This window comes from Rhipicephalus microplus, chromosome X (assembly GCF_043290135.1).
Source record: "Rhipicephalus microplus isolate Deutch F79 chromosome X, USDA_Rmic, whole genome shotgun sequence".
Lineage (NCBI taxonomy): Eukaryota > Metazoa > Arthropoda > Arachnida > Ixodida > Ixodidae > Rhipicephalus > Rhipicephalus microplus.
Window position 1 is genome coordinate 23,316,966 of NC_134710.1, and position 16,219 is coordinate 23,333,184.

Consider the following 16,219-nt stretch of genomic DNA (forward strand, 5'->3'; position numbering starts at 1 on the left):
CCTACTCTTTTGGTGAGAACGAATGAATTTTGGAACCAATTTCCCTTCTCTTCGAGCAAATTCTTGATTTATGCTCTTCTCTTTCTGGTATACGCTTTTGATACATGTATGTCGCTAGCGTTATAGTGGCAAATAATTTTTAAAAGAATGGACGTACAATAAATGTTATACTGCAAAATAAATAAATAACCAAATAAATAAATAATCAAATTGTCATGCACCAGTTGTATTCATCCATGCTTCCTTTTTTTGACATCACCAAAAATTTTATTCTCATGTTAAAAATTAACAGCACCAATTCATACCTGTCAGTAGTTTGTGCACGAATTGATGCAATGCAAAAACACTTAAGGTAGCCCATAACTTGCATCTGAAAATTTAGATATAAATGTGGTAATTAAAAGCAAAAGTTTTGTAAGTGCCTCTTGTATCATGTATAATGCTTAATTTATGTTGGTATGAAGTGACGCAACACCTGTGCCATTGTTATTTCGTTTATTGTTCTACTATTTTGGTCCAATTTGCATTAGTAATATTCAAAGTCTTCAATCCCCCAGCTACCACATCCAGTACAACAAGGTGATAGAGTACCTGACTCAGCAAGCACCGAATCATCCTTTGATTCCCCTCAGCTCATGCAAGGTGGTGCTGAAGGCTTGCTGCTGCTTGCACAGGTAAACATTTCACCTGATCATCAAAATATGCTTACAGGTTGAGTTGTGCTTGAAGAATGCACTTGACAATAAAATAATCTGGTCACACTTGGCATATTAGAATTTATAGTGTATTTGTACAATGCAATGCAAGTAAAACAATATGCAGAAACTGAGGGAATGAATACAGTTATATTGACTCAACCCTTCACTTTCAATGCCTCGTTTTATCTGTATTGTTTTGAACAGTTTTTCATGAAGGCATTTTTAACTAGCAGTCATATATTACTATCAGATTGCTGCAACTTCTCATGAAGGCCTCCAAGCTAGTCTCTCCACACCTGAATCGCCTGAGCAGGTTGCTGCCACTTCTCATGAAGGCCTCCAAGCTAGCCTCTGCACACCTGAATCGCCTGACTTAGCTGCAGGCCTCCACGAGCAGTCCACACTCCAAAAGGGGCGCATCTCTTTTCCCTTGTCATTTTTTATACACCTCATTAGCTTACTGCTTTGAATATCAAGCTGAAGAGCAAATCACTGAATAGCATAGGTATTCTTGCTTTCAGGAAGCCATGGATATAGAGCCTAAAAGTGCAGATCCAATCAGTTTACTCGACCCAGCTCCTTCCGACCTAAGTGCCAGTCATTTCAATGTGTCAGCATTTGTACAGGTGAAAATTTACCTCTCTTCTACTCATTAAGCATGCTTGTCCTCTGTTATAGGTAAACTACTGTTGCAGTTGGTGTAAAAGTAAGAATTCCTAACACGTGCTCTTTTTAAAATCCTCCCATGGATATTGGTGCGAAGAGTGAAGCACAGGCCAGCATCGCGATACCAGGTCCATCCGGCCACGCTGCTGGTATTCAATGGGAGCCGGTCCATGAGCAGGTAAACCACTTCCATGCGACACAAGTGTTGAACATTATACCAAGGTATATCTTCTCTAGTTGAGCATGTACTAACATAATATGCACTTTCTTTTTATTTTTGTTGTAATGTCCTGATGGGAAGCAATGCATGTACTAGCCCACCTTAATTTTTCGAAAAACAGTATAGTTAATATAATTGTTGTTTTACATTGTGACTTTGGCTTGGCTGTAATCACAAAGTAAATGAAGGCAGCACAAATGTATAACAAACACATCTTACTTAAATTTAAATAAAGCAAATACTTATTGGAATAAAAATAATTGATCCTATTTCTGAGAAACTCAGTAAATAAGGCATTTTTAAGTGGGTGAATTTGAGGCTGCTGCAATAGCATACCAACAAGCTTACAGAGGTATCTTAAATCTCTAATTGCTTTCTGCCTCTGTTTTACTGCTACTGCCTAATTTAGAAAGACTATATACACGAAATGCAGTGTTCATTTTAAATCCATCTTGTCTTTCAGGGTTAACAGAGTTGGAAACATAATATTGTAATTTATTGTTTACAAAATACTTATCTGAACACTTAATTTGGGGGTACTAACCTGAGGGATGCATGTGTGTGGTTTGGTTTATGACTAGAGCTGTGCATTTATTGGGAAAATGGGAATAATGCTGACATTTACAATGTGATTTATTAGCTTTGAGCATTTTTTTAATATGTACCAGCATGAATAATTGCAATATGTACACACACCTGCCTTGTTCAGTCCCAGACACTTGTGAGTAAGTCAAAATGCTGTTAAGTGTGCAGCAGTTCCTCTTAAGACTGCTGGCTAGGCAAGACCATGGGAATTTCAACATTGTGAAAATTACAAATAACTGTTTTTTTATCGAGATGCTATGATCTACTTCCACAGGAATTACAAAGGCCACAAGACATGCCGGCAACATTTGAAACACCAAGAAGAAGAAAGCAGGCAAAGGTAAAAAAAGATCAACAAATGCAAGCTATCAGATCAAAGCAATGAACCTGTTTACACCAAGGGTAACACAATCAGTCCTAATATTTATTTCAGTAAATAATAAAACAAGACAAGAAAGGGTGTTAAAGTCAAAGTGCAATCAAAGCAATCCATGTAAATTATACATGCTGTGTTTATCAGCATGAGATACAGATCAATTAATAACTGCAATGTTAAATGAAATTTGAGCTGTGCTCCAAGTTATAGGAAATGGTTGGCAAATATCAATGGGGTCTTCATAGAGCTGACCAAAATATACAAGTACGAGGTTGTCCTAAATATGAAACTTAAATACCATAAGTGCCAGTGTCAACAGAAGAAGCAGGAATAAGGAAAAATTATGACTAAATGTCCAAGTAAGTTACTTGGCTTAGTCACATTGTTATTAGAAGTGGTTCAGCCTTTTACAAGTGACACGCCTTACCACCTGACAAATGAGAGTGTTTTGTTCTATGTGGTTTTGCCTTGTAGTTCGACACCCCAGAGAAGGCTTTTCTGCGAGCTCGCACAGCAAGACTTGCCTCGGAGCAGCAGAGATCAAGGAAAGCAATAAAAAAACTTCAGCGGTTTAAGAGGTGCCTTAAAGAACAGAATGCTGAATGGAAATCAGTTTTGAAAATACTAACCAAAGAAAACATTTTGCTCAGAGAGCAAGTTTCAGTGCTTGACACCCTGGGTGCAGCAAATCAGCATCTTTTAAAACGACAGATAGCAAAACAGACAAGACAACACCTGAAAAAGTATTCACCTGAGCTAAGGACTTTTGCTCTTACCTTGAACTTTTACTCTTCTCGAGCATATCAATATGTAAGGCAAGTCTTTGACACATGTCTGCCACATCCTCGAACATTAAGAAAGTGGTACGAGAGTGTTGATGTAAAAGCTGGGTTTTCCAAAGAGGCTGTGACTGCATTAAAGTTGAAGTGCTTAGACACGTGCAATCGAGGACATCAAGCTGTGTGCAGCCTCATAATTGATGAGATGTCAATTAGACAGCAGGTACAGTGGCAAAGTGGTCACTTTGAAGGCTATGTAGACATGGGCACAGGAACCGAAGGAGACTGCTTGCCACAGGCAAAAGCCGCCTTCGTGATAATGGTTGTAGCCATTAATGGCCATTGGAAAGTTCCTCTTGGCTACTTTCTGGTTGACAAGATAGTAGGTGAGCAGCGAGCGAACTTAGTTAGGCAGAGCTTGCTGACAGCTCATGAGGCAGGGGCCATGATTGTTTCAGTTACATGTGATGGTGCGCCTGCTAACATTGCAATGTTTCAAGAATTAGGTTGCAATTTCACGAACATTGAGAACCTTCAAACAACCTTCAAGCACCCAGCAAATAACGAAGCGATAGCCGCATTTTTTTATCCCTGCCACATGCTGAAGCTGGTGAGAAATGCCTTTGCACACCACAAATATTTTATCAATCAGGAGGGAAAAGTTGTATCATGGGCACACATCGAAGCACCTCATGACTTGCAAGATAAAGAGGGATTATATTTGGCAAATAAGTTGCGAAGGACTCACATCGAGTGGCAAAAACAACCAATGAAGGTTCGCCTGGCAGCGCAGGTGATGAGCCTGTCTGTGGCAATAGCTATCGCTGAATGTAGGGCGATGTGCTTGAGAGGATTTATAAAATCTCAGCCAACTGGGGAGTTTTTATTAATTATTAATAACCTCTTCGACATACTCAATTCCCGTAGCATGCATCAGGGAGGGTGGAAGAAACCAGTCAATGAACAGATTGTAAATGATAGCAAAACATTGTTTGACAGCACAATTCGATATCTTTCCCTCCTGAAAGAGCCTGCAAATATGAAACATTTGATAGGAACAGCTCGGAAAACTGGCTTTTTGGGCTTCATAATATGCATGAAGAGTCTGTTAGCCATGTACGATTTTCTCATTTGTAAAAAGAAGATACTAAATTATATTCCTGGGCATAAAATTAGCCAGGATCATTTGGAATTATTTTTTCGCTTAATTAGAGCACATGGAGGGCACAATGACAACCCAACAGCCCAACAATTTCAAGCAGCATTTAAAAAAGTGATAGTCCAAAATGAACTGTCTGATGCTGTTTCTGGAAATTGTCAAGTGCTGGACCACATTACTATACTGTCATGTAGCTCAACCAGGAGGCATTCAGCAATAGAAGTGCTGAATGCCACTGTTCAGAGAAGGCAGCTCTTGTCCTAAGAGTGTATTGAGCAGAGCCATGTAGTCAGCGAACATGATTACTGTGCATCACTCGAACACATCAGTGATTTCGGTAGTCGTGCTGTTACCTACATTGCTGGCTATGTGGTTCACAAGCTGGGCTCAAAGCTGATGTGTGCCCATTGTACTGAAGCATTGTTTGGCACATCCAGAGCAGCAGACACTGCATTCATTCAAAGGAAAAGCAAGGGGGGGCTTCACTACCCATCTAAAAGTGTCCTCGAAATTATCAAGAAATCAGAACCTCTTCTTCGATGGGCTGTGCACATGAATAATTAGCATCAAGATGACTCTTGCAGGATCTTGTGCTACAAGTCCTTGAATCGCTGCAGCATAAAGAACTGTTTGCAGAACTGCACTCACACATGTTTGATAATTCTCCACTGGAGAATCACTATGTCCATCTTTTAAGAAGTGTCGCAGAGTATTACCTTAATGTGCGCCTATATCATGTTGGTAAGCAGACAACGCAAAGTTTTCATAGCAGTCAAGTGCGCCAAATGTTCACGAAATTGACCCAGTTTAAAGGGCAATAGCACTCCATATGAACATTTACTTTGCATGGTAACAATCTTCAGAATGTCTTTGCTATATGCTCTTGTAGTCCAGATCAATGTTTCTTATGTGTGACGTTGCAAGTTTTTGCCCTAATGCGTAAATGCTGCTGAGTATACTCAGATGTTCTGTGTTTGACTCTTATTTATCTGCTGCTTCGATGACATTGTCCACAACGTGCCGGTTGAAATGTCTTCTCTTACGCATCTATGTGATTTTTACAAGCAAATTTGCACCCACCCACTTTGTTCTGCTGTATTCTGTGTTTGCCTCTCATTTGAGTGCTCAGTAAACCAATGAATAAGTTTAAAACTGGATAAAATGACTACCATCCCATAGCTAAATGGGTGAAATTAACCAAAACTGTGTTTTTGGTACCCTTTATGTTCATTACACTGAGATGATTTTGTGCCCTTCAATGCTTCTCTCAGAATCAAGCATACACATAAGTCTAACACTTGCGTGTACTCGCAATTGTATTGGTAATTATATTGCACACCCCTTTCTTGAACTCATTCAACTTACTACCATAGGTGGTCTGAGTAAGTCGTCTATGGTCTGAGTAAGTCGGTGGGAGTAATATAAAACATTTTTTGAGTGTGAGTCTGAGTGAGGTAGGTTCAGAAAAAATAGTCTGAGTCTGATTGAGTACAAAAAGCGCAAGATACATTTTTAAGTGAGTTCTACTGTTTTTACCAAGCTATCAACTAATCTTCAGCATTACTATCAGCATCACCTGAATTCACGTTTAAACTCATGTATTCTCAAAGGTATTCCAAAGCAGCGGCGTTCATGCCCCATTGCACTGTTTATTGATCGGAGGCGCGAATTACAGATGGACATGCCTTTACCAAACCACCTCTCCAATTCTCCTAAAGAAGTTCTTGATAAACATATCTTATGTTGCCATGCTTTCAAGAAAAACTACCGTACTAGTTTGCGAGCACTCACAACTCGTATTCGAAGGTACTATATCAATAGGTGCCAGGAAGAGAACCAGTTATGTGAGATATTGATATTAAAGAGCAGCGACAGCATGGTTGAAAAAGCTAATTCTAGGCTAACGAACTCACGAAACAACTCACTCTAAATCAGATGAGGCTGTTAAGGTGAATTCGAGTGGGTTGAAGAAAAGTTTGGCGAGTGTGATTCCGAGTGAGCCTTAAGTGCAAAATATATTTAATGAGTCAGTTTGAGTGGGCTGCACAAGTTTTGCTGACCTATGTTTCTTACATCTGTATTGTTTAGTCTCTGATTTACAATTTAATGGTACACCTAGACTCTCCCCAAAGAAGACTTGAAATACATGCTGGTAATGCTCATAGACAAAAGTTTTTCTGTCTTATTTTTTAGACAAACAACGCGACAGATTTTTTTTTATTACTTTAGCCAGAAATATTTGCAGTGAAATATTTCTGTTTATATAAAATATTTCGTCATTGAATTGTTCACATACTGCTCCTTGTGTACTTCACAATTTTACCACATACTTGCTATTGTCGTAAGTGTCATTAAAATGTGTTTTACTCGTTATATTTGAGTTCTCAAATCACTTGGTCAACATCGTTCGAACGGCTTGTAAGCTTCTGAATGCACAAGCACGCGCATCTAGTGAGGTGCACCTAGTTACTTTGTGCAGGTGCGTGTAGACATTTTAACGAGTTTTGCTTCAATACAGACAACATTGCGGAGAGTGAGACAATATTGCGAAGAGGGAGCGTCTTAAGCGAAGCAGAACAGGAACTTAATTGCGCAGAAGCATGTGGAACTATACAGGAACATGATAAGCAAGATTAGATTACAGTCTAAATAAGGACCTGAGGACCGCAAATGCATCGTTTGTTGTCATAAGAAGCAACACCGCATAACTGTCACTAACCTGCAAGGCATTCATTGAATGAATTCTTGAGCACAGTCGTTATCTTCTATGATGGCTTTTCAGCATAATTTTGACGGACGCTGCAAATTCGGAGTACGTATACGCGCGCTCGTTCCGTGGTTTCTAGTTCAGACACCTGGTTACAACCACCACCGGAAAAAAATCGCGTAGCTAACGATGCGGCACAAAGAATGGATGCTGTCGAACACCTGCAGTACGCCACGGTTAGGTGCGAGGCCCATGAAAACGCGCACACCGCCACTGGACCGCCTGAACCAGCCTGAACGGTGCCGCACCACACTACATCAATAATAACAAAACGCCGCCATTGTGATATGGCCGCGCGTGACGTAATTTCCGCCACATTTTTTACGCCCTGCGCCGGGTGGGCATGCCCTCTCCTTACCTTTTTCCTTCCTCCGTGGTAGCAGACAAAATGTGCTGCATTTGTACGTTTTACAAGATTATAAGCAGCACCACATTTGTGGACTTCGATGGTGACCATTTCAATTCGAACTGCATTGGTCGTAAGGTCCCTAGATGAAACTTGTTTCATCTAGGGACCTTAATTGGTCGCCCATTGTCTCGCCGCGGTGGTCTAGTGGCACTCGGCTGCTGACCCGCAAGTCGCGGGTTGAAATCCCAGCTGCGGCGGCTGCATTTCCGATGGAGGCGGAAATGTTGTAGGCCCGTGTGCTCAGATTTGGGTGCACGTTAAAGAACCCCAGGTGGTCGAAATCTCCGGAGCCCTCCACTACGGCGTCTCTCAAAATCATACAGTGGTTTTGGGACGTTAAACCCCACATATCAATCATTCATTGGTCGACGATTCAGCGGCGTTTAGCTAACGGTGTCGATGAGATCATGGCTCTTCAAAGAATTTCCTGTCACGGCAAATCACGGGACGGCTTTACGCTCTCCCATCGTTACACCCACTTTTTTTAAGGCGGCGGTCTGACTCCGACGGCACGAACACATCGTTTTTGTCACTTTTCCAACTGACGTGGCGGCTGTTCTTCTTGTCCTATATAGTTGGTTTATGTGTCATTGAAAAGCTTAATTTTTGTACATTTTAAAGATATCTATTAAAAAAAAGTAAGCTTTTAGCACTTGGGTAGGGAAAGCCAAGAATAAGCGCTGGTTACATGGTTTGGTCTGACTGTGTGTCAGCAGTGACCATTTTCTGAAAAATCTGCTTCAGTTACAGCACTGTTCTTTGCGCAGAACATGTAAGACATATTTATCTATTTCCTCAACGTAGCAAATTATTCTAGCACTTTTACTGTATTGCTGATTAGCTTTTGAAAAGAGCCAAATTTAGTAAATGTCGATGCGGACTATCCGGCACCTATTCGCTTGAGAAAATTCATTTTCTGGCTGTATATAGAGGATGGCATTTGCCGTTTGAGTGCTCAATTTTATTTATGTACGCCCGCTCGCTCTTTAATTATATTGATCTAAATTGGGCAATATTCTCATTAGATAGACCTACCGTGGCCCATTTTTGCGGAGAACTACTGAAGTTCATTAGCTGAATTTGCGATAAACTATAGCCCCTGATCTATTTCCTCAACGTAGCGTTTTTCAATAAAGCAAGCAGAAATGCGAAACAAAGCTCGCAAAGTGTCTAAATTTATCGTGCCGTAAACATCCACAAAATCGTTGTTATCTTGAAATAGCGCTAAAATCTAAGCATGCATATCCTAAAATATAACAGTTACGGTCTCCTGGTTTACTTATGCCCACTAATCGCACACAATAACTGCAGGAATATTGAGAAATCTACATTATTTCTATCACTACAACGAAAATTGTCTCCTAGCGCCACCTAAACAGAAATAAAAAAAGCGCTAAACTTGAAGGTTCTCTGTCTCCCCGAAAGCGGCACGCAAAAACATTTTGCCTCAGGAGGAAACGTCTTTTCTAACTTCAAACCATGCCCCGTCACCTGTAAGCCTTCCTCCCCTCAGAGTCTCATAAGGCTGCGTGGTACCGCGGGAGAGCGTGAAAACAGGTGGGCAGCATCCTCCGAGAGGATGGTGTGAGCGTCTTCACGGGAAAAGAAAGGCCGAATTCTTGGAAAGTCCCTCTTTTATGTGTGCACGTCTTTGTCGCCCTCCTCACCCCCCCACGGACTATAGCGAAAAGCGAGGGCTGTGCGACGACAGTCAGAAGAAAGCAGAAAAACGAACGATAAACGAGTGATACGAGCGAACTGAGCAGACGTGCGTGGGTAAGGTATTTGTGAATATCTTTGTAGGGTAAGGTATTTGTGAATATTTGTGAAGAAAGAGAAAGGCAAAGGAAAGGCTTATATGCTACCCTACACGGGGAGGAGGAAGGAGAAAAAAATAGAGAAAAATGTCAAGGGCATGCGGCACCTGCTGACAATTCGTCATTGGGAAGTCTGCCCTGCAGAGAACTGTCAATGCGTCAAGATAGCAGCTCCTTGACTCGTTAGCGTGAGTCATAAGGCTGACGAATAGAAACAGCCGATCTTGGACTTATGCCTAATAGCTCGAAAAGAACAGAAACGTTTCTGAAAAGGATAAGTTTATAAGAAAGTGTGGTGACATCGGTGTGCATAAAACACGTTTACATGAGTGCGAAACATGCGCTTCGCATTCATGTAAGCAATGGAAGACGCATTGCACTAATGCGTAGGAAATGGGCAGTTTTGCGAGTGCCGGTCGATTCACAGGCCGTAAATCACGATGAGGGGAATGGTGGCCCCCCGTTGTGCGAACTTCGTGCGTCCCTCTTTCGCTATAAGGAATTAATATTAGCTCAAGAAAACAAAAACACTCGAGAAAGAAGTGGGACGAAGCAGAAATGTCGGGAGCTGAGATATTCCTGCCTAATGCCACTCCTTTCTCAAGTCATTGTTATTTCTCTCGCGCTAGTATGTACCTATATATATAGTGGTTGATGACGCAGAAAATTGTGCGAATTTCTGTTTCCCATGCTCGAGGCACGACTAAGCTAATGAGTTATTTTTTTTAATTCTTTTACATAAACCAGCTCGCCCAGCTACAAGTCGCTGTAATCCGATACTCGCTCGCTGTAATCCGACACCACATGGTAGCTGCGGCGTACAGAAGACGAGAGGTCCTGCAAATGGCGTCGCATCACCTTTCCGAAACGCGCTTGCAAAGTCGATGGGCTACTCTGGCATTCGTGTAAAATTGATTACAGCCTGACAGCTCGAGGCAACTGCCAGTCAGTCGGCTGCCAGCTGGGGCGACTAACTAACTTCATTCAACAAGAGGCTGGCACGCCGTCTCCACGGTTGTTGGGAGTGGGGTCCAGTTCGTCTTTCCTCAATAAGAAAGCACGTTTGCGTATAGCCGGGCGTCGACAGTTTGCCGTAAGCCGGCACGGCACGCACAGCGTTTATACGAATGCGACAACGGGCGCATCACGACCATGTAAACGGGGGTAATGCGCTAGAAAGACATATCGCACAAATGCGCCAGGCAGGTCTGGATTCCGAGGGGTAAGTCGACCCAGAGTACTTTTCACGACAAAGGAACGCCGACCACTCGTCGTGTTGGCCTTGTGTGCACTTCTCGCACACTACAAGACAGCTGCGAGGACAGAAAGCAAGAGCTTCTCGGGACTAAAGTCCGCTAAATTTTTCTCTTTTACCTAAGTAACGACAACTGCCTCCTCTCCCAACCCTCTCTCACACACAGCTGGTGTCTGCCGCCATATGCTTCCTAACTAGAAAGACTTCCAAAGCCACGTACGTATAAGTAAATTAGCCACGCGCCTATCAGTGAACAATGTGCGAACGCGACGCGCCTTTCTCCTCCAGCTAGTCCCTCGTCAATAGTGAGCGAGGAACGCGTTTTACCAGGTGCTGGAAAAGCATAAGGAAGAACATGGCCACCGCAAACGAGCGCTCCACAATGAGATTCCTCGGCGGCGCTTCAATGGCTGTCGGTACTTAGCAACGAAGAGAAAAAAAATGTAGGGCTTTACTCGGGACAGTTCATGCGCTCCATGTAAATTGTAGCTGATCGCACTGCTTGTGGTGCACGCCGTTGCATTCTGTCGCACTCATGCAAACGCAGCTCGAATGCGGTACTGTTTCCTACAGGAACGTCGTCTAATTGCGATGTTGGGGAGGCAAGGGCTTCCCGAAGGTCAGTGGATTGACCAATCCTTCCATGGGAAGAAGGGGTGCCCAAGGCGACACCACTAACACCTGGATAGTCTAGATGGCCTCACACGAGGGCAGGAGATGTGGAATAACAGCCACTATGCTAGCCTGAAGGTGCGAGGCAGCATGACGAGGGGGGAGGCGGACTGAGTGAGGATGAGGACGGACACAAAAATGCGTGCTCAGCACGGAAGGCGACAGAGCTGTAGTAGCGTGAGACACTAGAGATAGAACGCATTTCTGCCGCATCCTCTGGTGTCCACTGCTCGCGTAGAGGGCTTCTTTAGAGTTTGCTTAGCGTGCGCTGCGAGTGCGTGTGGGAGTACCTGCAGCACGAGTGTCTTGCCGCGCTTCACATGAGTCATGACAAATCATAAGGATAGAGCTTCACGGAAGAGGAAGAGAGCCGCCATCGCGACATGTCGAGCACGGGCAGCAGCTGCATTTTCACACCATTCAAGGTAAGACCATTTCGATTACTGTGGTTTATTTTGATAATAAAAGCGCGCAGCTACAGCAGCAAAAAGAAAAAAAACATTATAGAAACCTATTCTTGATACAGTGGCGAGCTCGTTTTGTACCCCAGACGCAATGTGGGCTCCGTAAAGGAAGGAAGGAAGCAGAAGGCAAATTGTCACGTTGTGGGCGACATTATTTCTATGACCAGCTTTACGTTGCCAGCTACACTGCTATACTTTACTCTATTTTATGTTGGCATGTTAGTTTTGGCGGCTATGTATGTACAAAGACAAATTCGTTTGAACTTCTGTTTTACGGCTTCAGGCGAACAAAACTGTCCAATGCTATAGCCCGTACTTTGTCGCTGCAGTGCCTTTAGGTGCGTGTACAGGACGCTGGACACGCAGTCACTCCTAGATAATGCGCACCCGTGAGAAGAAAGTGCTAAGATCTGCGGACGTGTGGAGTCTATAAAAGCCTTGTTTTTTGTGTATCTGAAATGTCGCTGCCGTGTATCAAAATGCTAAGGGTAGGTGCTTCTTAGCGCTGTGACGAGAGGTCTGGGCGAATCAGCACCTACAACACGCTGTGTGTACGTCACAACGCTCCTGCTTGCGTGTTTGTCTGCTTGGGCGCCTTTTATTTGTCGTGACCTTGGGCTCCGTCTATCTTTCTGACCTGCACTTGTCTGATCGAACAGCATATTTGCGGGTGAAACATTGAGCAGTGGTGGCAAAGCCCGGCATTTTTGTCTGATGCTGCTTTTGTCGCAAGCACGCGGCGTGCTTGAGAGCTGAGCACTGTAACTGAGAAAGTATTCTATAAAAGCTAGACTGTGCTCAAAGTAAAAAAAAGATGTGAGATGCCCCCAATCAAATGATTCTTTTCACACGAGTGCTTATCCTACAGCGCTTATCTTGCCTTTCATCGACATTCAAGCAACCCATAGTAGACGACTGTCGGGAGAAATTCTTTTCAGTAATTATCCCGACTGAGAAAAGGACTCCTTTTTTATTTTGAGTTTTGCAGCGGTCCCTCACCACACGAGCTTATTATTCATGCCAGCTTTGGAAGTGTAGTTGCTACGATTCCTGTGCATCTGGTGCTAGCTCACTAACCACATGATGTACTTTCCTGTAAAATTTGCAGGAAGGCGAGTTCGCCGGAGAGCAACAGTGAGCAACGCCAAAGCGCCGCCTCTACGCCATGCTTGGAAGACAGTGGTTTTGCCAGAGATGATGACGCAACGTCTGACTACTGGGACAATTTCGGCACCGTCGAAGAGTCGCTGCCGGGCCTGAGTCTGGAGACAAGCGTCACAACTCAGCCAGAGGAGCCGATTGTTATGTTTTGCCGCTCATAAGTTGATCGTGCGGATGGGACAGCACCAGACGCTACGTTATTCAAAGCTTCTTTCTCGGATCTCTCTCGGCAAGGTCGCAAATTGCTTCTTTTGAGCATGGGACGACAGCGCGGGAAGCAACGTTATACAAAGCTTCTTTCTCGACTGTCTCTCGGTATGCCCGTGTGACTGTACACCACTTATCTTCTGGAATGCAAACTACGTCCGTCTCCTCCGCTGCCGGGGGCAAACACACGATGTGAAACGAACCCGCTCTGCCAATCGGCTTGGAATGTTTGTGGTTTAGAGACAAGTCGCCGCTGCCGGGGGCAAACGCACAATGGGATTAAGCGACCCCGTCCTGCCTCCGCTGCCGGGCGCGAGCTCAGTGAGAGTAGGCGACACGCTCTGCCCTGGCGATCGGCTCAAAGTCGCAGCGATGCACGACCCGAACACAAGGAAAGCGGAGAAAGTCAAAGGCCGCTTGCTACTTGCGGGGGCAATAACGTTCCGCGCGCAATCACTTAACTGATAGATCGGTGTGGAGAGACATGACGGGAAAGAGTACCAAAACGCCTGTTTAAACTGTAGAAGCGCTGCTGTCGACAGTAAGGTCAGCCCAGTAGGGAGTGACTTAATCTGAGTGGAAACAGATTGGATGAGAGAATGTTGAGGCGGACCAGCAGTGGCCACCTCCCCCTTTTCTTTGTTACCGCAAGATACTTAGGACTGGATGGAATCCGTTTCTCTTCAGTCGAGGCGGCAATCACTTAACTGATAGATCAGTACGACTCCGTACGATGCAACTTTTGTCTGGGCCGTAACCACTTGGTGGTCGAACAGTGAGACTAAGTACGCTGTATGTAGTAACAGTGTTCTAGGCTCTAACTTAAGAAAAGTTAAGTAGAAGAGTAAGACGCTGTTGATGTCTGTGTTATCATGAGTGTGCTTCGGCAAACTGTACATATGACTGTAAATATTTCGCTGTAATATACCTTCAAGTTTTCATTACCTCCAACCTGCCTCCTGCTTCATCGACGCCGATCATCTCCATGACGGGACTTCAATCCACATCAAGGAGATCAACGAACAAGAAGGAAAACTTAACTCCGATCATCACCGGAAGAAGAGCTGTGTCACTGGCCCATTTCGTGAACGCTGTTCGTAGTCTCGACGACCACAGCTGTCCTAAGCTGACTGGACGTTTTGCACTCGTGAAAGAACGGAGAGGGGGACTCTGGTCGGAGCTCACGTTTACCTGCAGTGAATGTCAGGAAATCAGAAAGATGACGACTGACCCCGTCACAGAACTAACGTCCCTCACTGACAAAGCAAACATAGGAGTCAATGATGCTGCTGTTTGGGCATTCATGAGTATTGGATCGGGCCACTCGCAGTTCGAGGAAGCAATGGCAGTCATGGAAATTCTTGCTATGCGCAAAGGGGCTTTTCTACGCCGGGAGGAGTCCCTGGGAAAGGTAAATAAGCTGATAAATATTTATTTTCTCTTTCTGAAGACGATGGAGGATGTACAGCGCTTTATTTTTAGTAAAATTCACATGAAGCGACAGTGGCACGTGCATGGCAAGCGTTTTAAACGGGAGTACGGCACGATGAGAATTTCTCTGCAACATTTCGTCATATACAATGAAACGATTGATCGTGAGATGTCAGGATTACAAGTGAGCCAGTAATCGTCCTGACTAGGAGCTCACTCACGCATTGACGCAATTACAAAGTGCGGCATCGCTATTGTGAAAACAATTTTGACGTTGTTCTCTGCTGTAACTTTTGTTTTGTTGCAGTGCTGGAAAACCGTCCTTCTTGACCAAATGATAAAAGCAGGAAAAGAAGAAAAAAAAACTCGCGGAAGAAGCTTGGGCTTTCTGTGAGGATGGCATAACCCCCTATATTACAGTGATTGTCGATGGTGGGTGGTCCCACCGCAGTCATGGACACCGGTATTCCGCCAACTCTGGTGTCGCTGTGATTATAGGAGAACGCACGAAGAAGCTCCTCTACCTAGGAGTACGAAACAAGCTGTGCAGTACCTGTGAGCACTATTCTAGGACAGGAAAGGGCAAGAAAGACCATGTGTGCTACAAGAATTGGAACCAAAGCTCAGGGGCAATGGAGTCGGATATTATCGTTGAAGGCTTCCAGAGAAGCGTGAAAATGCATGGTGTGGAATACCGGACATTCATAGGGGACGGGTATCCGTCCGTTTTACATCAGATACTCACGAAAGTGGAGTACGGGCGCTTTGTAAAAAAGAGGGAATGTGCAAACCATGTTGTGAAATGTTACACCACTCGGCTCTATGGCATAGCCAAAGAAACAAAGGGCAGTTCAGCTTTCCTAAGTGGCTCTAGGATTAAGCGGTTAAAGAATGGTGCACGGAAGGCCATAAAGCACTACGCAAACATTCTTAGAGATGTACAGGGTACTGCACAAAAGCAGCGTGCCCAGAAAGCCGACCTTACGCGCCAGCTTGCGGGTGACCTCATAAATGGCCCAAAACATGTTTTTGGTTGCCACGACAGACGCAAAGACTACTTCTGTGATGGCACCAAAGGTGACAACATTTATGATAGCATGCCTAAGGTTCTACAAATGAAAATAGTTACCGCTGCCAATATAATTGCCGAAAAAGCTGACCGTCTTGTGACAGATGATACAAGTAATCTTGCCGAGGCAGTCATGGCACTGGTAGCCAAATTTTTTGGTGGTAAACAGATCAACAGATGTCAAAAGGGCTCTTATGAACACCGCTGTTATGGAGCTGGGCTCAGCTTTCAGCTGGGGCCACAGTGGCACTGCACCACATCCAAGGCTGTAACCTGCAAGAGCCCCGCAGCCGCCTTGAAGCGCTACGTAAGCAAGAAGACGGCTCGGAAAGCAAACAAAGAGTCTCTCAGAAGAAAACTGTTTGAAGGAAATGACCACTAGCAGCATAAGCGCAAAGAGTCTACGGTGAACGACTCAATGATTCATTATGGTCCGAATTGCCAGCAGCCAGACATGCCACCAGAGCAATATGCCGAGAAAGAA

General features: G+C 44.2%; 1 long non-coding RNA gene across 1 annotated transcript; it reads right to left on the reverse strand.

Moving 5' to 3' along the window:
- Positions 1–478: 478 nt before the first annotated feature.
- LOC142777494 (uncharacterized) lies at positions 479–7,557 on the reverse strand. The gene is made up of 2 exons (XR_012888138.1): positions 7,203–7,557; positions 479–1,550 (listed from the first exon to the last, which is right to left on the reverse strand). It is a non-coding gene; the product is annotated as an uncharacterized LOC142777494 (long non-coding RNA).
- Between the last annotated feature and the right edge of the window lie 8,662 nt (positions 7,558–16,219).